Raw genomic sequence first — 21,767 nt, 5'->3', positions numbered from 1 at the left:
CCCTGCGGCTGGTGGCATGTTGGTGGCCGGACACCCTCACAGGGAGAATGCACTGCCCCTCTGCATGTTGGTAATCATTGGTGTCTGTGCAGCCCTGGACTCTGGTCTGTGAAACACTAAAAACATACAAGACAAAAGAAGAGTGCTGCCTATAAAACCTAGTTTAGGTTGAGAGGAATAAATACAATGTGAAACACCGGTACTCTTGATAAAAAGAGGTGAAGTACAAAAAGATTGACACGGTCAAATTCAGTGTATGCTTTTTTAGTGAAAACTGACAGCATTTACTTAAGGAATAGTTCTGTATTTGGGAAAATATTCTCTGTTCCATAGATACTATGCTAGTGTAGTGTGATGAAAACAGGATCACAGAATTTCTCATAAATTACTTGATAAAGAAAATGGGCCAGTGGTAACTACTCTCAAAATGATCTATTCATTGCTCTTTGTCCCAGTGTGCTATGCACAACAACACAAGATGGAGCCAAGCCATCTAGTGTGTCGCTGAGAACTGTCCTTTCCACCGTCTGAACATGCCATGGTGGATGTGATGACTTTTGAAGGGGTGCCCTCCCCCTCGCTGTTCCTGCTGCCTCGAATACCTTGCCCCTGTTGCCATTGCTCCTCGAGTCTAACCCTGGATCCTTCACATCACAGCACTTACCGGTGGTTTTCCCGTCAGCTTCTTTGATCCTGTAGTTAACGCTAGCAGAATAACAGGCCTTAAACACAGTGCAGTAGCATGAGTCTGAGGAGTGTGGAGCTCAAGTGCTCCCCACTGCTAGCCCACACTCTGATGTCTGTTAGGGCATCACGTGGTTCCACCAGCGGAGGCCTTCTAATAGGTAGATGATTTTGCTTATTTATTTCTTTTTACAAATGCTCAAATCATGATGATGATGCTATTGTTATTGTTGTTGCTAATCTAACTCTAGATGGTTGAGGAAATAGTCACCCCTCTGTCTACACGGGTTCATATCCTTGGATTCGACCACCTGGGGATTGAAAATACTCAGGAAAAGAAAAGTATGTCTGTCCTGAACATCCATAGACTTTTTGGTCATTATTTTTCTCAACAGTACAGTGTAGCCACTATTTGCATTGACAGTTATTAGGTATTGTAAGTAACCTAGAGGTGAGTTAGGCACTCAGGAGGATGTGCAGAGGTTATATGCGAACGTTCCATCATTTATTTATATAAGGGTCGTGAGCATCAGTGGATTTTGGCGTCCACAGGGGATCCTGGAACCAGCCCCCCAAGGTGAAGCCCCACTGCCACTATGATAAGGTGCTGGTTCATTCATAACTGGGAGTTGGGCATGAATTCAGGAGGACAGAGCTCCCAGAGGAGAGAGCAAGGCAGCCCAGGAAGGACTCCTAGGAAGTGGAGGCCTGGCAGCTGAGTCCTCACATCTAGAGATGTGTCTGATGGTAGGGAGGAAGTGTCCCAAGCTCCATGAAAATATCTGGAACAATCTTTTTCCTTGCTCTAGGCATCCAGGAGAAAGTAGCCAGAGTAAAGTTTAGATTTCATGGCGGCCTCATCTCTAAGCTTTGTTATGGGTGGAAGACATTAAACACTTGGTTGAAGGGGATAAGACTTTGCTCCATGCCCTGGAGCTAGGGGCACTCGACACTGTAGCAGTTCAGTCCAAAGTGAATGCAGCTCACTGGAAACATCCACTCACTGTGGGCAGCTCCATCGGCACCATTTGTCAAACCCCCAACTCTTCAAACAAATATACTTTTCTCTGCCACTTCTTCTGTCTAGATGTATTCAGTCCCGACTGGGGCTCTAAGTCTTGTCAGAGTTCTTGCACAGACATTGATAATCATGTGGAAGTTGTTTGGGCCAGGAAGAAATTCCTCTGCAAGGCTGGGAGAGCCCTGGAGAGGTCGGACAAGACCTTTGGTCTGGCCTTGAGCTCCATATCATCCCAAGTCTTCTTCCATTTGCATTACCCATGGTGATCATTTTTTCCCCAATGTGTCATTTCCTTCTGGAATTTTTTTTCTGCTTTTAGACCAGTATAACTAGTTTATTCAATTTCAACTCGTAATTGAATGTGAACTCTTTCCTGATTTCCTGTATTCTTGCTCTTTTCTTTTTCCCAGAGTGTCCTGATTGCATTGTTTTTTGTTTTTTAGTCAATGCTTTACACTCTCAAGTTTTATTACCTAGTGATTGAGGTCTTCTCTTCGCCTTTAAGCATTTGGTGGATTTCACAACCACCTCTCAAATGCCTTGGTCCCTGGTCCCTGGTCTCCGATGTAGTACAGCCCCAAGGCAATTCCTCTGCACACTCTGGGTTTGAGAGCCCCTATTCCAGGGGACACTGGGGGGACGCAGGCCAGACATGCTATCTAGGCAGAGTGGCACTCTCTGTAAGAAGAGGAAAGGGTGAGGGTTCCTCTTTTGCCTGTGGTTTCTTCTCCTGCCCTTTCCTTTTGGCTTCTTGTGTTTCTCTTGGCTTTTTCCTTTTTTGAATAATCATTTTCCTTCCTTTGTGGCTGATGCAGTAAGAGGATCTCCTTTTCCAAAGCAGGCAAATTCATCCCCAGTTTAGAATACTGAGCAGGAGCCCAGGACAAAAGAGAGTCTTACATTTGTCTTGCCCAATCCACAAGGCTCCAAAGCTAAAATAATAAACAGCTTTGTGGAGGAAGAGAGAAAATGACTTTTTTTATTTCAAAGAGCAGTGCATTTAAACCCAATAGTTTGTCTGTGTGTACTGCAATTTCTTTGTGGCTTAAAGTAATGACTTAATGGCTGTCTGAATTTCACCACAGTGGTGATACTTTCTTGCCTTGTGGGAACTTCATGTGGCTGACCCCCCTTCCTGCCCTCATCCTCCGTGAGATGCTTCCCTGGGCTTGTGGAAGTGAACCCCATTCTGTCTACACCAGATAAGACAGGCTTCCCATAACATGCCTCCCTGGTGTTCATAAAACAGACCCGAGGCTGGAGCTCTGTCCCTCACCAGGCTGGGAGGCAGTCTGCTCACCACTGCGGCCCCTTCTGTGCTGGTGTGAGTGCTCTCCTGGGTGTCCAAAGGTGACAGGGGGAAGTGCTGAGCAGAACCAGAAGAGACAGGAGGAAATCCCACAGGAGCTGAAAACGAGATTTCTCAAAGCCAGGCCCGCAGAATTGCTAACAATTGGAAGGGACTTTCCTCTTTAGTCCGGGGTCTGGGGCAGGAGGCCCTCCCGGCTCAGTACCTCTCCCGTCTGAGTCATCTGAGGGCCATGCAGGCACCGGGCCATTGAGTGTCAGGGCGGCCATCTTCCCTGCACATCACACCTTGCCCGGCGAGTCCGGGGAGTGCACCTGGAGCCCCGTACCTTGGTACATCCTGGGGCTGGCGGGGTTCCCTCCCTACCCAGCCTGCACTGGATGGATGTTGCACACAGCTGCTTCCTGGAATCGGCCGAACGCTTTGCCCGGGTTCCACCCAAAGCCCTCATGGGGGTTATTGTCCTCTTCGCACCTCGTGGAAGTCTCCCCTTTGCTGGGGAGTCAGGCTATTGTGAGCTCCCTTTGGATAAAACATCTGTTTCTCAGAGCCTCCTGTATTCCAAGGCTCCTTTTCCAGTGACCCCTTATTTGGATCTGGTATGGATTTGAATTTAGAAAGAACTCATAGTTACCAAAGGTGATCCTGGGCTCTATACCAAATATGTAAAATTTCAGTCACCACAGGAAAATAAGAGCTTTGAAGAACCATTCCACAACAATGACTTCAGTCACTGAGTTTAAGAAGAAGGGGAGGGCGGTATTCTTTTATTGAGTACTTTAATACAAGGTTTAGAAAGATACTCTACCCACTGCCCGTAATCTGTAGGCACTGAAGCAGGCAGATAAGGGAAAGGGACAAAGTTCTTCGGAAGACCCTGCCCTGCTCCACCTGTGTTACCTTACATTGCTTGCTGTTTTCTTTCTTAGATTTCCACCTAGAGCTTTTTCCTTTCTCCTTTTTCAGAAAGTCCAAGCATCAAACAGATAAACTTGAAGACACTGAAAGCTAAGATACCATGATTCCGAAGCCAGTCCACCCCGAAGTCATGGTTTAACTATTGCATTAAGGTAAGTTTTTAGGAAGGAAATGCAGTTTTGTGGCAAATACATTATTGATTCTGCCTGCATCCCGAGAATAAGTTGAGGCAGCTTGTGAAGGGCAACCCTATCTGAGTAACATTCAGTGAAGCAGAGCCCTGAGCAAGTTCAGCCCGAGGCTGTGGCACAGCCCCCACGCAGCTGAGTACGGCCATCTGGAGCATGAGGAGAATCCTCTTTCTTCGGTGGCCCGGTGTCCTGATGTGCCTGTGAGGAACTCCGTGAAAGGAAAGGAAAACTCAGTACTGGCACTTTCCTTCTGAGCTGAGCGATGGCTCTGAAAGAGATTCCAGTTAGACTTTTTAGATAAGAGCAGAGGCAGCTGCAGAAATGGAGGCAGAAGCATTCTTCTGAGGCCTGGGCTGTCTGACCGGCCTCTGTGGGCCAGTGTTTCTAAAAATGTGCTCCCTGGACCACTGCAGTCTGGGCAGGTGGAAGACAGGTCTGTGCCCAAATGTGTGTGGGAAAGTCACCAGTCTTTCTCAAAACTGATGAGCCTTGAGCCTCTCCACAGGAGTGTGTGGCCAGTGGCGCTCACTACAGTCCTAGGAAGCTCTTCCTTGTGACCAGGGTTCCATGTATTCTTTACATATTTTTTCATGTCAACCTTGTGTGGTGTTAGATGCTAGAGATACGGTATTGTGGTAAGTGAGACTGGCAGCACTTGTGAACAGAAAGTAAGTTAGTTCACAAGTAGAAGTCCTTAGGAGACTTGTCTTGGACTTAGGTGATCTGGTTTTAATCCTGAGTCTGACAATGTCAACTGCAGGAACTTTTTTTTTTTTTTTTTTTTGGTACCGGGGATTGAACTCAGGTCCTTGCGCTTGAGCAACAGGCGGTGAAACCACTGAGCTAAATCCCCGGCCCCACTGCAGGAACTTGCACAAGACACGTAACCTCTCTGTCTGCCAATCTCCACACCTGGGACAGTGATAAAGTGTCTGCCGGGAAGATATTTACGTTGTGAGGCCCGACATTACAAATGCACATTGGCAAATGCTAGACTGTGCAAGTGTCGTCAGCATCGGTGCCCATAATAATAATGGCGGAGTGCTTTGAAGGTTGCACGGCTGGTGAACTGGGGAAGGCACAGTGGCGAGTGGGGACTTGCGAACAAGATGGTCCAGGAGTGTCCTGAAGTGGAGACCTTGTCAGTGAGAAATAGCCTGTGAGGTGGGACAAGAATAGCATCCGGAGGAAACACAAGTGCCACCGGCGTGTCTTAAGCAGAAAAGGCACGTGACAAAATCCAGTACTTCATCATGTTAAAAAAATATCTGACAGCCTGGGGCTAGAAGGGAACTTCCTCACCCGGAAGGAACATCTACGAAAAACCCACTGCTCTAGCACGCTGAATGGTAGGGCTGAAAGTTTCCCCTAAGTCCAGGAGCAAGGATGTTCCCTCTTAGCAATGCTGCTCAGTATTTGTGATGGTTAATATTAAATGTCCACTGGACCAGATTAAAGGACAGCCAGGGAGCAGCTAACGCATCCTTCCGGGTGGGTGCCAGTGTTTATGGTGTGGGAGCCGTTGCCCTGAGGGAAAGATCTCCCCTTTGTGTGGATGGAGGCCGCCAGCCAGCCTGGGCCTGAGACGGAGCAAAAAGACAGCAGAGAAGCCTGACTTGCTCTTTCTCCTGGAGCGGGGACACATATCTTTCTGTTTTCAGACATTGGAATCCCAGGTTCTCTGGTCTTGGACTCTAGGACCACATCCCTGGTCCCCTGGGCCCCCAGACTTTCTCCCTACTTAGACTGAGTTACGCCACCAGCTTCCCTGGCTTTGAGACATTTGAATTTGGCCTGAGCTAAGCCACAGGCATCCCTGGGTCTTCAACTGGCAAATGCCATGTTATAGGGCTTACCCACCACCGTGAGAGCCAGCTCACCTAAGTCGCCTCTCCCAGGTGCCCTCTAGTTATCTGGTTCTTTCTCTCTAGAAAACTCCAACAGTCTTCCTCACAACTAACGGGATTAGAAAACTAATATGGAATTGTGCTGGAGGGTCTAGCCAGGGCTGTTATGCAAGAAAATGAAGTAAGAGGCTTCGAGACCAGAAAAGACAACACTCTCTATTTACAGGTAGCACATTATTTGTAGGACATCCTTAGGAATCTACTAAACTGTTAGAACTAATAAGCTCAGCAAGGTTGCAGAATATAAGATGTATTGATGTACAAACGTCTATTGTCTTTCTATATACTTGCAATGAGTAATCTAAAATGAAACTAAGAAAATAATCTGTTTGATAATAAAGAAGAGTAAAATATTTAGGAAAAAATTAACAAAGGAAGTATGAAACATGTACCCTTAAAAACTGTAAAATCATCATTGAAATGGATTAAGGGAAACCCAATGAATTGGAAGGCTTAGTATTGTTAAAATGGTAATGCTCACTGAGTTGGTAACATAGAGTCAATGCAATTTTTATCACAGCTTCAGATGGATTCTTTACAGACATTGACAAACTGACCCTGAAATTAATATGAAAATTCAAGGCATCCTGAATAGGCATGACAGTCTTGAAAAAGAACAAAATAGGGGGGTTCACTTCCTGATTTCACACTTTCCACAGAATTGCAGTAATCAATTCAGCATGGCACTGGCATAGGCATGGAGGCCTATACACACGGGGTAGAGCTGAGAGTCTGAAAATAAACTCATACATTTTTGGTGGTGATTTTGGACATATGCGCCAACATAATTCAGTGGGGAAAGAATACTCTCTTCAATGACTGGTGCTTGGACAAATGAATATTCATGTGCACAGGAATGAAGTTGGACCCCTACCTCACACTATACAAATATTAACTCGGAATATACTGACAAAGGTCTACAACTTTAAAACTCGTAGAAGAAAACATTGGCATAAATTCAATGACCTTGGATTGGGTATAATTTTTTAGATATGTCACCAAAAGCAAACGTGAAAAAAGAAAGAATAAAATGAACTTCATCAAAGTTAAAAACTTTCAGTTATAAAAGGTCAGTATCAAGAAAGTACAAAGACAACCCACGAAAGAGTTTAAAGTCATATGAGATAAGACAATGTATATAGAATATATAAAGAACTCTCATGACTCAGTAATAAAAAGGCAACCCAATCTAAAATGGGCAAAGGATTTGAATAGATATTTCTCCAAAGAAGATACACTATGGCCAGTAAGCACATGATTCAGTAAACATAAAGGAAATGCAAATCATAGCACAACAAGATATCACTTTCTACCCTCTGTGAAAGAGGGCATAACAAATGTTGGTGAGGCGGTGGATAAATGGGAACTCTTACATACTGCTGATGGGAATGCAAAATGCTTCCAGTGCACTTGCTTTGGAAGACAGCATGGCAGTTTCTCAAACAGATATACTTAGAGTTACTCCTTACAACTCAGTGTGTAAATCCCCAGGTATATATTCAAGAGAAATAAAAACATACACAAGAACACTAATGTTTATAGCAGCGCTATTTATAATACCTAAAAATGGAAATAGCCCAAATGTCTGTCAACTGATGAATGAATAAATAAAATATGGTATATTCATATGGCAAAATACTATTTGGCTATAAAAGGAAAGGAATACTAATACATGGTGTAACGTGGATTAACCTTGAAAGCATGTCACCCGAAAGAAGCCAGATACAAAAGGACATAGTAGGGTTCCAATTATGTGAACTCTCCAGGTGGGTGGCGTAGCTTAGTGGGAAAGTGCTTGCCTAGCATACGCGAGTCCATGGCTTCCATCCCCGAACTAAAAAGGGAAAGAAAAACAAACAGGCACAAATGTCCAGAACAGACAAATCTACAGAGACAGAAGGTAGATTAATGCTTGACTACAGCTGGGAGTGTCTTATGGGGAATCAGGAGTGACTGCTAATCGGTTTGTGGTTTCTTTGGGGTGTGATGAAAACGTCTAAAATTGATTTGGTAATGGTCACACAACTCTGTGAATATACTAAAACCTATTGAATCACACTTGACATTGGCAGATGGAATGCTATGTGAGTTATATTTCAATAAAGCAGTTGTGTATATTTAAAAAGCATTTCTTAGAACTTTAACGGTCAGAACTTGGCAATAGATGAGATTTAAGGAATAAGGACTAGGGAAGAATCAAGAATGACTCCTTAATTTTGACCTTGGGTGACTACTGAGAAGGAGAGAAAAGACAGAGAGGAGTGTTTGTCTTGTTTTTCTGTTGTTTTGATGAGGGCCAGCTTTGAGAATCAAGATTCTGTTTAGAAATATTATGTTTAAGGTCCCTGTAAAAGATTCCAGACAGATGTTAGGCAGACACTTGGAAGTGAGTCTGAAGCTCCAAGGAGCAATCCAGACTGGAAATATAATTTGGATGGTAGGTAGATGCATAAGGACAGATGGAGAGGGCCAGGGAGTGTGTGTGAGAGTGTGTGTGTGTGTGTGTGTGTGTCTCTCAGGGTAAGGGGAATGAGGGAGGACCACAACCTAGATATACCCAGGTGGTATAACTGTCCAGGGAGGAGGAAAAGGTCGGCAGAGGGGGGCCCTGAACTCAGGTGGCCGACAAGAGGGGGCTTCCATAGGCAGGCCGTCCAGAGAGCCCCAGGAGGAGGCCGGAGGTGGCCAGGGGTCCTTTGGCCAAGTGGAGGTTGTGCAGTACCTCCTAAGAGTAGTTCGGCTCACCAGAGAGGGCCAGAGAGGGAACATGGAGTACAGAATTGGAGAGTTAAGCAGCTGTGTCTAGAAGTTCTGCTGCAGTCACTCTGGAGCAGCTCTGCTCTGAGATGGAGATTGTTTTCCATTCCGGGGAGACACTCCACAGGAGTGCTGTTGGGTTTGGAGGTCGCCCTTTCTTTCTTGGGGCCGGTGGTCCAGAATGATCCTGCCCAGGGCAGCTTCTGCAAGCCATAGTACCAGGGCAGGGCCTATAGGGGGGCGTTGCCCAGCCGCGTCCTGGGAACAGTGTATTCTGTGCTTTGTTCTCTGATGGCTTTGATTTTGTTTTTGTTTTGTGCTGGGGATGGACCCAGGCCCTTGCACATGCTAAGCACATGCCCTACCATGGAGCCCCAGCCCAGCCATGTTGTTATTTTGATTTGGAGAAAACTGAAAGTAGGATTTTACCAATGTGCTTTTTCACGGTTTAAGTAGGATTGCCTACAAGTCTTCATTTGAAATCAGAATAAAGGGAAAGCTGGGCCTTGCTCTCAGATGCAGTGAGGGCCTTTAGCAAGCACACCCGACTGTACATAACTTGCCGCTCCTGAGATGTTAGTAGGACCCTGTTTTTGGACCACTGAGACTCCAGCAGGTCCTGAGTGAGGTGGAGGGAACACACACACACACACACACACACACACACACACACACACCCCCGCAGTGGAGGCATATGCTTTTAGAAACCTCCAGTGCGCTGACCGTAGTTCTTAGCACTGCCCTCCCTGGGCTGCTTTACTAATGCAGATGTGAAGACAGCTTTCCAAGGTCCCTGGTCTTCAAGCAGCACCCAGCCTCCCTCCCATGAGGACGCACTGGGGAATGGAGGAGTGCTTGGGTTAGAAAGCCCATTTTTCTGCTGTTTTCAGCAGACATTGGGGTTTGAACACGTGACCCAGATGGCTCATTTTGGATGAGTCTAAGTAATGGTTATTTTTTATTTTACAAGATGCGTGTGTGCGAGTGTTTTGGTGAGTCAGATCTTTAGTCATATCTGAGTGCTGCTTGCTAAAATTTCTGTTATATAGAATACAGATGATTTATCATAAAACAATATTTTGAAAATCCACTTTTTTCTGGCTGTTTTGACATTTTCTTTATTTCTCTAAACTTGGGTAAAGGCTCCAGGTGTAAGGGTTTTGTGTGTGTGTGTGTGTGTGTGTGTGTGTGTTTAAACATGTGATGTCATTGTTGTTTGGTTACGTTTTATTGTATATGTAGGAGGTATGTATTGAGGTTTTTTTACAAAGAATTTTTCAGTATTTCTTTAAAAACCTTCTGCAATAGCATCTTCATATGTTCTACAGCACAGATCCTGTAGGCTCTTAGGAATTCTCATGGAAACATCCCATTAGTAGTGTGTGCACAGCTCCATCACAGGTCAGGCTAAGGCCGAGTCACTGGCTTTAGGGCACTGTCTTGCAGCGGTCCTGCGCCTGCACTAACTTCAAACCACTTCCAATTGCTGGAAAGTCACAGTGGTTATCTGGGAGGATCCATTTGAACTTCAACCTGTTGTCTTGGCTCCAGGCCCATGCTAAAGGACACTTTTGATTTCTTGATTTTAAAAGAGCAGAAGAAAGTGGTCTCGGAGAGAAAAGGTTTGATGACCACTCCAGAGAGGCTGGCAGCCGGCCCCACCATGACCAGGGCTGGGCCATGTCAGTTCCGTCTTCCGATTGTGTTCAGAGAATCAGGCGGGAAGGGCAGGTGCTGCAGATCTGCCTCAAGGAGCTTGCAGTCCACTTCGTCCTGCCTCAGAGGCATCTGTGTAAGTTGCTCTATTTCTCAGAAACCTCTTGTTTGTCTCGGGCGGTGGCCAGGCCTCGCATGCGCTGTGTGTGCTGTGTCGCAGACCACAGGCCTGTGCCTGAGCGTTGTTTTGTCTGTGGGCAGACGCATATGTGTGCAGCATGCAGCATCTGGCAGCGGGGCTGCTGGGGCCAGGTACACAGCCCTGGGCAGGTGGCTGAGGTGTGGGAACTGCTGACAAGAGAGCAGAACAGGAGAGGCCAGGTAAGGTGCCTGTGGATTTTCTAAAACAGCTCCGTTGGCTGCTTTTTGAATACTAGTTAGCATTTAGTGGGCTGGTGGCTCATTCTGTTGTCCCCTGTTTTTATTTCCTGGCAATGCTTTTTAGGTGTTGCTAATGAATTAGCCTAAAGCGGTTTAATGAACATGTCGTTAATTTAGGTTTGTAAATAAAGATATGCATTTTTTTTAACTGCTGTCTCCTATGGAAAAAAGCAAGAGTATCTAACTTTCCAAAGAGGAAAAACAAAGTAACATATGGTCACATGAAGAGTCCCTTTGTGATCTTTTGTTGAGTGGAGTTTAATCTGCAGGCTTAATTTAAAATAAAATTTACAGGGCAACAGGAAAGAGAAACCATGGAAGACTCTAACTACACCTTTGTATGTCTGTGCTCCTCACCTGTGCCCTTCCTCTTTCTACACGCACACGCACACACACGCAAGCACACACATGCACACACACGCACATGCATGTGCCCCGAGCTGCATGTGCATGAAAAATAGGTAGAAAAAGCTATGAAGGCCAAACAGAAAGTACAGTTTAGTAGTAAGAGGTTGAATATAAGATGGAACAAGTCCTAATTTTTTATTTCACTTTCATTTGGATACATTTACTAATTCTCTTTGCTGGGCTTAAGACTTCTCAAACATTCTTTGGCCCTGGGAGGGAGTTGTATAACCATAAAACTTGAGAATCCTGGCCCTGGGATAAATGTTCCTTTTAAAACCCCAAGGACAGAAAATTGAATACAGCTGTGCAAAAAACCCCAAGGTGGCGTGATGTTTCGGGGCAGCCGGCACCCTGTGCAGCTTTCCAGCTCATCCGGGCCGGGTTCGTGGAGACAGACAGGGAGCACTGCCCTTTCCAAAGGCTTCGGGGAAGGGTCGCGCTTCCTTCAGAAGCGTGTGTTTCTGGATGTGGTTACCAGACCACTCTTTCTGGGGTGCTGTCCATCATCTCTGCATACTATACAGTTTCTCCTGCAGGGAACCGGCATTTCTAGGTCGTCCTCTAAGATGCTGTGGTTCCCCAAACCGCACCTTTCCTACTGAGGGGTCTTGGAGCTTAAGCCTTTGTACCAGAGTCAGAACAGAGACGCGAATCCCCTCCTCTGCCTCCCCCAGCGATGTCGTTTTCTCCTGAGAACATGGCTTTGCTCCTTGCCCCTCCCCTGGAATGGAAACCAGGATGTTGCTTCTCTGACGTTGCCTGGTGGGTTGCACTGCTTGGTCTGCAGCCCAGGGGAGCCATCACTGGGAACTAACCCCTGTCCAGCCTGGCATTAATTACTGTAATCTCTGTCAGATGTGTAATGATGATTCATACTTCTTCCTCTACAAGATTAGATTACTGTAGTTTTCATATCCTGGACTTCCCACTAGGGATTTAGATTAATACTTGTTGGTACAGAAAACAGTCTTGTGTTTCTAAGGAGAAAGGGCTGCACTTGCCCCCTTGGTCATCATCAGAGAACATGAGGGAGGCCCTGCCTCAAGGCAGTCCTGCCTCTGGGCTCACCTTGTCAGTCAGCTTTCCCTAAAGGCCAGGGAGCGGTGTCTCTCTGTGTGTAAGGTCCGGGGCAGTGGATTTGCTTATGTGATGCCAAGCCTACAGGTCAGAATGCACGGAGGATTTTGAACTCAGTATTGAACTCAGTATTGGTATTGGTATTGAACTCAGACCCTGATTAGTGAGGGAAGTCTTTCCCATATAAGTGTTTTGGATGGAGACAAACTAATTCATGCATGTGGAACTATCTACCCAAAGCCATCAGGGACTATGACCACAGTGTAGGGAGTTGAGGGGAGCCTAGGAGATGGAAAGCCGCCTCTTAAGAACTCTTAAGTTTCTGTAGTTTCTCTGTAGAACATATATTTTTCAATTTGTACAACAGGCATTTATTGAGCACTTGCTCTATCCTAGGCACTAGGGACGAGCAACCACCTGTAAGACCAACAGAAATCTTGGTCCTCACATAAGTCACATTCTAGGGGCCCTTGTTACTGGGGGTAGGTGTGCAGGTGAAAAAAGAGTGACAGCAAGAAATTTTCATACCAAGAACTTCAAAATGACTGTAATCACTTGTAAATATACCTGCTTATTTATTTCCTGCCCTCTCTCTGACACAATGCACACCCCACTGAGAAGACATTGAGAAGACATTTTCCAGCAGATCCTCTCATACTCAGACACGCTCACGAATCACCCAGTTGGTGTCAGGACCCCATCAAGTAACTTTAGGGTCTTCCAGGGAAGTGCAGACTGGAGCCCTGGTAGAGAAGCTTGAACTGTGACCAAGGGTTTTCACTTTATTATCCTGTCTCAATTCTCCTTCGCAGTGCCTCGCATCAACAGAGTTCCTCTCCCTTGGGTCCCCTTCTTTCCTCTAAATTCTTCTTTACTCTAAGTGGTTGTGGGTTTTCTTGGGGGAAGATGAGACCGTGCCTTGGAATGATGAGTCTCAGTCCTTTGCAGCAGGACACAGCCGCAGGAGTGTGAATCCAGGCCAGTGATTTCAGTGGTGGATTCAAACCAAGTCTTCACCTGAAGGCGGTGAACTGAAAACAGTGCAGAAATGCTTAATTGATTTCTGTATCTTCCTTTGAACTCAAGCAGATGTGTCAGGCAGATGTGTTCCCAGCTGGAGCCACAGATACACGTTAAGACACCACACTAGCAGTTTGCTATTGTAGAATTATCCACATTGTAGTTCCAGTCATAACAGGCTTATCAGGCTTTTTGTGACCACTGCTAACTCTGTTTCTGGAGGAGGGGGAGAGGGAGCCCTCACCTGTCCTGCACCACCAACAATGCGTGGGGCTCTTGGTCAGTGGGAGAAGGGAGCGAGTCGAGAGAGCCACCTGGCAGCCTCCATTGTGGATGACGCTTCTCGGTCTCCTTGGTAACACGGCACAGGTGTGTGCCTTTTAAGCACCCTCCTTGAGAAGATCCAGAGCTGCTTCATGTTTTCCCCTCAGGGATAAGCATGGTCATTTCCTCTCTGTGTTTGGGACCAGCACAGGAAGTCCCCGGTGGCACTAAGCATGGTGATGTTGGCAGCGGCATGCACGGGAGAGGACCTTTCTGGGTCTGCTCTGGAGTAGGAGGTCCTCAGTCCTTCAGACTCTGCTTCAGCTCATCCCCGCCTGAGAAGCACTCCCGTGGCTCTGCCTGCCGTGTGACGGCTTGCCATCTGAGAGCCAGCAGAAACCCTGCAGTTTTAGTTGTATGACAGCCCAACCGGGGCATGGCACACTTTGTACATCTCCAATTACTTGCAAGACTCTGAGCATGGTGTCCAGGAATGTGATGTTGGGCCAGCCATACAGGAGGCTGCGTCCCTGGAATCGGGACCAGCCTCACCCCTGGCACACTCACGTTTCTTTCGGGCAGCGAGGCCAGCAGTCCGTCCATGCTTAGCTCTGCCGCACACCCATTGCGTGGAGCTGCTGCCCGGGAGAGAGGCTTGGCTTGCAAATGGCTTGTTCAAGTCAGTGACTCACAGATGACATTGGAGCACAAAAAGATCTTCATCTAAAGCCAGTGAAGTTTTCCATAAGCTTTCAGGGAAAAAAAGATCAGACTGGCAGCCTCCATTTATTGATTTATTGATTGAGATTATCTGGGAGAGGGGAATTTGTTGATTGAAAACCATTACTAACTGAAAACAATATCCCCCCTTTTCACCTTTTTAAAAAATCTACAGTCAAAAATTATCTGACTATGGTGCAGACGGCCACAATCTTAGACCCACTGGAATAGCAGTGTAGATATTAGGAGATGTCCCTGTATTCTCTCATAGATGTCCAACCCTAAGCTTATTGAGACAATGGAATGAGTCTGTCTGGTCCTGTTAGAGCAGGAATTAGGACAGAATTTAGGCCCTGATTGCCTGACTTTTTCATTCCCTGGAAATGAGCAGCTTAAAGAAAGACCTCCAAAGGTTGCTCAAGTTCAGTTAGAATGCTGTGCTCTTCAGAAGGCTAAGGCAATCAGAGCTTTGTGTCTCACTTTCCCTGTTCTGACAGCTCCGGCTGGGTCTCTGATGCCACTTTCACTTCAGAATCAGAGGGAGAGTGGAGAGGAATGTGATGCTGTTGCCCACACACACTCGTGCCAGCGATACTCGTTTGATTTCCTGCTTATAGATGCAGGAGCCAACCCATGACTGCATCTTCAGAGGGAGATTAAACATTGATTAATCAACCCTGAAAAAAACCCAAAAAACAAAAGGAGAACGTTGTAGCTGCATTAAAATGGGAAAAGGAGCTGACTGCAAGCTCTTTTGATCCTAGTTCTCAGTCTTCATATCATAAACATTTAGTATACTCATGCAGTGGCAGACGTTGCTAGGTTCTCAGGATAAAAAAAGAGAGACACTGAAGTCCCCACCCTTTCCAGGTCAGGGCAGGGCTTGCGGAGAGACAGAGTCAGCTTCGGCTTGAAGGGTGATTGGGCTTTTCGAAGTGAGGAGGGAGGAAGGCATCCTCAGCAGACAGCCGCCCAGACAGAGCAAAGTGGTCTCTGAGGCTTCTGAAGGTTGAGGGCAGATCCGCTGCTGAATTGTTGGGAAGGGCCAGGCCAGAGAGGCTGGGGACTTCGGAATTTACCAGCCATTCACGTCTGTTTGGGTTTTCTTTTGTTTGTTTTCTCCCAGTACGTATATGCTGGTGTCACATACCTCTGAGATTTGTCTAAATATGATGTTGGTGATAAAGGCAGGCATTACTACTCTGTGTGATGTTCATAACCGTGAGGAATACACTCATCAGAGTAAGTCACTTCCCATCTTGGGCTCTGTGAGATGATCTTTGGGTTGGGTGTGATATCCATAGTATTTATTTGTAACCAGGTACCTTTTTCTCCTACTGATGACTATCTAAATCCAAGAAGGTGATTTTTTTGTGTCGACATTCTTGTGATTGCTCTTCTGCAAGTCTAGTTACAGAAAGTTTCTCGGTTACAAAACCATGGCAAGCAGAGTATTATGGACATAGTAGTATTCTCTGTAATTATTTAAGAAAGTTAACTTAAACTATCCCATGATTCATCCAAATTGAACATGTTTTTCGAGACTCTAACAAGTCAAACAGGATACCATCTCCAGAGACAGGACAAAGGATCACGTGATTAAAACAGCAAGATGGAAGGTTGTTTGGTGAGCCACGGGAGCACATCTAAGCAAAATTAACCCCAGGGATCTTATAGGCAGAATTGGAGCTATGCCAGTGATGGAAATGAGGCTCCGCCTTGTATCATGCTGTGATGAATGCTGATTTCCCAGAGTGCAGGAAAAAACCCACCATCTAATTCGGCCCTGTGTAACTAGGAACTTTCATCTGTAAAGAAACTTTCATTTTCCTTCTTAGGCTATAAACTTTTCATAGGTAGGAACTCTGCAGAGTACCTAACTTGTTCATTTTCTTTTTTCTTTTCCCATTAAGTTTATTGGCACATTTTCGGTATAAAATACTGTTACATTCATCATTGAGATCTTGTACCTTTACTTGAGTATCTTGATTCTTATTTTTTCCCCTTCTCTTGCCCACCCTTCCCTATTTGCAAAGACCTTGTTTCCATTTTTTTCTCTTTTCTCATATTTTTACTTTTCCCTTTTTTCCCTTCCCCTACCCCTCCTACTTCCCCTGCACCTTTGGACCTTTTCTTCCTTTTACACAATATCAATTATACATTTGTTAAATTACAATATCAAGATCTAGGAGACATTACCACAGATTTTACAGAATTTAAAAGGATATAGAAAGCATATTTCAAAAATCTTTTTTGAAATAAATTTGACAACTTTTAAGAAGTACCTTGGAAGACAAATTAATGAAACTAACTCTGGAGGAAATATAAAATTTGAATAGCACCTATTAAAGAAAGTATATTCCTGGCTTGAAAACCTACCTATATGACAACAGCAGGCTCATATACATTTTAACTGATAAATTATATCAAACAATTAAAGCAGAAAAAGGAAGGAACACTTCTCTCCTCATTTTAGGAACTCAACATTGTGTTAATCCTAAAACTGGATAAAGATAATAGAAGAAAAAGTATGAACATAGATAGAAATTTGTTTAACAAAACAAACTATTGGAAGTCAGATCTGGCAGGATATAGAAAGTGGTTTTGTTATAGGGATGGCAGTGTTGGTTCAGCATTGGAAGATCCACCCCTAAAAGTCATCATTTTAACAGAGGAAAGGAAAAAGCCATATGATCCTGTCACTAGTTGGAGAAAAAGTATTGGACTAAATTCTACAGCTGTTCATGGTAAAAGCTATCAGGAGACTAGAGGTAGAACAGAACCTTCTCAACAGATTAAAGACCTGTACTCCATACTTCCAGTGAGAATGCCTTATATGAATGGAGAAGATACAATGCTTTCTCCTTAAGGTGGGGAACAAAGGCAGATATGCTTACTCTTTATCTGTCCATTAAACTTTGAAACCTAGGCCCCACCAAAATAGTCTGGCAATAAAATGATACAATTAGGATAGGATTGGCAAGGTAGAAGCAAAATCTTTATATGTAGATGAAATGATCATCTACAGAGAAAATACTAATAAATCTCTGGGAGCCCCTAGAACTTGTATTTGAATTTAGCAGGATTAGAAAACACAAGGTATATATAAAAATTCAGGTCTGTGTATACTTGCTATAAATGAAGAATTGGATATTGAAATTTAAAAGTTATGTAGGAGTACAAAGGACCTAGAACAGTTTAAAAAAAACACAAAAAAACAAAAACAGTGTTGGAAGACGTTTAGTACCTAATTTTAAGACTTCTTCTAAAGCTACAGTAATCAAGGCAGTGTTGGTGTAAGGAAAGACATATAGATCATTGGAATAAAACAGAGAATCTAGAAATAGAACCACACATATATGGTCCACTGAGTTTTGAAAGATTATTCAACATTAGCATTTTATAGAATATAAACTCAATTCAAGAGCCGAGGAAGAGATAGTGTTTTCAGCAAACGGCACTAGAACACCTGGTATCCGTATATAAAAAATTAACCTCAACCCTTTATTTCCATACATGAAAATAACTTGAAGGGATCTATGAACCGAAATATGAAAGCCTAAAAGTATAAAACTTTAAGAAGAAATTATAAGGGAAAATGTTTATGAATTCAGGGTAGGCAAGAACTACCTAGGATACAAAAGACATGATGTATAAAAGAAAAAAATTGATCAATGAGATTCCATCAAAATTTAGAACTTTAAATGACATCATTAAAATGAAAAGTAGTCCTTAAACAGACCATATTTACAATGCATATAACCTAGGACCAGAATATATAAAGAATTCTTAGAGCTCATTAATAGACAACCCAATGAAAAAGTAGACATAAGAAGATGATAAATAGCCAGTACAGCACAAGGAAAGGTGTGCAACTCTAGAATCAGAAAAATACTAATCAGTACAATAACAAGATTGAATTATACACTCATTAGAGAGATGAAGTTAAAAGTTTTAAAAGTCTTGTCATGACTTTTTCTTTTTGCTGGATTCTCCCCCTTTGAGTTTAATTTGTCACACCCAATGGATTCATTCCACTGGGCTTCCTGGGGTTGTGATCCTCATTGTCTTTTCCTAGGGTGTTGTCTAAAATTGTTTGGAGTGCCGGGTTGATATTTATGAAGTTCCTGAGGTGCTCTTTATCACGAAAGTATCTTATTTCTCCATCGATTTTGAAAGATAGTTTTGCAGGGTACATCAATCTGGGTTGGAGGCTGTTTTCCTTTAGGGCTTGAAATACATCACTCCAAGCTCTTCTTTGAGGGTTTGCGTTGAGAAGTCTGCTGTGATTCTGATGGGCTTTCCTTTTTATGTGATTTGTTTCTTTTCTCTCACTGCTTATAGAATTTTGTTCTTCTGTTGGATTTCTGGAATCCTAACTATTATATGCCTATGTGTAGATTTTTTTTGATGAAGGCTAGCTGGAGTCCTATATGCCTCACTTATCTGTATGTCAAGTTCTTTTCCCCTCCTTGGGAAGTTTTCTGCCATCACTTCTGTGAAGAGTTTTTTTTTATGTCATCTGCACTCTTTCCTCTTTCTTCATTGACTCCAATCAGTCTTATGTTATTCTTCTTTGCATTGCCTAGCAGCTACTGGATTGATTTCTTGTGTTCCTTTACAATTTTAAAGCAATTTTTCTTTTCCTGGTCACTAATTGCAATCTTTTCTACTATATCTGAAATTCTAACCTCATATTGGTTCATTCTGCTGCACAGACTTTCGATGGAGTTTTTAATCACCTGGAAATCTGTTTGTATCTATCTGTTTTATGGATTCCATTTGTTTCCTATGTTGGGATTCCATCATGTTCCTCAGATCCTCTATTTTTTTATCTGTGTCCTCTCTAGATTTATTAATCATGTCTTGCACCATGAGCAAAATCTTTGCTGTTATCTGAGTAATTATTTCTGATTTCATTTTTCCCAGATCCTCTTTTGTTGCCAGTTCGGAGAATCCAGGTGGTTGAGTATCAGATTGTTCCATCTCGTTTCCCTTTGGGATTGCTGTAGGTGATCCAGAAGTCTGTTTTTGAAGCTTGTTTATGTGTCTTCTCATTTCCACGGTGCGGGGGGAGGTGCTTTTGGTGCCTGTGCAGCTCACCTTCTCTGTCCTAGGAGCTTGGGATGGTGGCAGGGGAGCTTCCTTCGGGGTGCTGGGACTGGCTCAGCTTCTCTCTCATTTTCTTTTTAATATTGAAGATTTTAATAAAAACATTGGCTGTCCAGGGCTGAATGAAAAAAAAAAGAAAGAAAGAAAGTTTGTCAAGTGAGCCTCCATCAGTGGGGAGCAGGTGCTGCCTGCCTGAGTTGTAGCTCCTGCCAGGACCACACTGAGAACCTCTGTAGATGGATGAGGCCCAGGCTGGGCTGTGAAAAGCCAGTCTAGAAGCAGTAGGGAGGATGGCCTGGGGAGGTGGCAGTAGGGAAGGGAAGCAGTTCTGGGAGCTCCTGTGGTAATACTGACTCAAGGCCCAAGGGTATGGACAGGGAGTGGAAGCCTAGAGGAAGGCTGGCACTCAGGCTGTGAGGCCCATCACAGCTTCAACCCAAGGCACAAGCTCCAGTGAGGAGGGTCCCTGGCTCTGGTCGGGCATCCAAGTTGCTTGGGTGAAGTTGTGGCCAGTCAGGAAAACAGGATCCATTTCCACAGTCAGAGCTCATGAGAGTCATCATTTGTCCTGAGCTTCACATTCCTGTGAGGTTTCCTGGTATCTTGAACTCCAGGGAATCACCAATAACATGAACTCTGCTTTGGGTGTGGTACAATTTGATCCAGGAGAAATAGACAAGAAGATTCCCAAGGTCAGAGTCCTGCAGACATTTGAGAGAGGAAGGAGATAGAAGGGGTGGCAAGACAGCTGAAGTTGTGGTCAGCAAGACCTGGAGAGGCCTGAAGAGAGTAGTGTCAAAGAAATGTTTGCCAAGAGGATGTTCCTGGAAGTAGGCTGAGTGTCGAGTCCTGTGTGAGGAGAGTGGTTCCTTGGAGAAGCAAACAAGGACTTAGGGGAAGGTGACAGGGCTTGTGAGCCATTGGTGGTGATGAAAACAAGAGAGATAAGGCAGACTGAGCTTGGATGTAGAGATGGGGCTGCAGGAATTGGGGGTATAGGAGATGGGAGAATCTGAGCACATCCCTGAGCTTGTGCTGCCCTCTGCAAAGCCTGGCAGAGTCCTAGTCTCCCTGTGAGTTGCCTGGCATTGCCATGCTCATCTGTCCTAGCATGAAAGGCTCACGAAAGTGAGTGTGGTTCTGTGTTTGCATCTTGGTTTTATGCTAGGAAATCTGAGAGAATAAAAGGTACCGAGATATTCTCAACCTGCCCATCCTGCAACAAGGAAGGCTGGACTTACGTTGTCTTTTTTTTAAGAGAAAGACCTCTAAGACTATAGAATTCTACAGTTCAAACACTTGTTTTCTTTTATATTTATAGTAGTGTTAAAATTTAACATACCCAGTCTTCTTCCTTGTCAAGGAGTTTTTGGCTATTTCTGAAATATAAATCATATTTGGAAAGTTAATCATCTTGGGCATGGACTGAACTTCTGGAAAGTGTGGGGCACCCTCTTCTGTTATTGGATAGGCTGTCAGTATTACAGGTGCCCTTTGGAAGATCTATATAACTTATATTTGTCACCTTCCCATTTCTATAATGAAATATTTGAAGCAGTTGACTCATAAAGAGAAAAGACTCATGGTTCTGGAAGGTCCAGTCCAAGTTCAAGTGGCCCCATCCTTTGTCACAAGGATGACACATCATAGCAGGAGTGTGTGGAGAGAAATCCACTCATATCATGACAAGAGAGCAAAAAAAAAGAAGGAGAAATAAACAGGCCAACGTTCCACAATCTCCTTCAAGGACATGCCCCCAGTGATCTAAAGACCTCCCTTAAGGTCCCACCTCCTAATGGTTAGGAGACTTCAAATAGAGCTGCCATGGGGACCAGACCTTTAACACAAAGACTGCTGTAGGACATTAGGCATTCTAATTTCAGCACCTGCTATGAAAACAAATTTAACTGGAAATCTATACTTGTCATGTCTTACCCTGTATCAAATATTGTACTTTGGATCGATGACTTTCATTCAGGTAGGGTAAAGCAAATATTTCCAATTTGAAATACTTAAGATGACACTGATAATAGATAAAGCATAGTTATAGTTAAGTAGCCTATTTTCCAATGGATAATTATCCAGGTCATTACATATATCAGTAGTTTGCTGTTTTATAGTGCTGAGTATTATTCGAGTCATGTTTCATGGTATGGGTGTGGACGTACCACAGGGAAGACTAGATTGAGGATTTTTTGCATTGGCCTGTAAATGTCCAATTGCTCTACCAATATTGATTGAAAGGTACAAAAATCAGTGGAGCATGTTTGTGAGGGGCCTAG

General features: G+C 44.2%; 1 protein-coding gene across 8 annotated transcripts in view; it reads left to right on the top strand.

Annotated features, from left to right (window-relative positions):
• The window catches only part of Svil (supervillin), a 209,241-nt gene that overhangs the window by 47,720 nt on the left and 139,754 nt on the right, over nucleotides 1–21,767 (top strand). For 5 of the 8 annotated variants that reach the window (XM_087207036.1, XM_021242021.2, XM_087207026.1 and 2 more), the window contains one exon: nucleotides 3,981–4,084. The exons of the other annotated variants lie outside the window; for them this stretch is intronic. The gene's annotated coding sequence lies outside the window, so the exon portion shown is untranslated. The remainder of the gene's footprint in view (nucleotides 1–3,980; nucleotides 4,085–21,767) is intronic. 8 annotated transcript variants of the gene reach the window in all.

This window comes from Heterocephalus glaber, unplaced genomic scaffold, assembly GCF_053883595.1.
Source record: "Heterocephalus glaber isolate CG9 unplaced genomic scaffold, H.glaber_assembly_v1.0 deba00000738, whole genome shotgun sequence".
Taxonomy (NCBI): Eukaryota; Metazoa; Chordata; class Mammalia; order Rodentia; family Bathyergidae; genus Heterocephalus; species Heterocephalus glaber.
The sequence above is the reverse complement of the archived record's forward strand: the minus strand, read 5'-3'. Positions and strand labels throughout refer to the sequence as shown.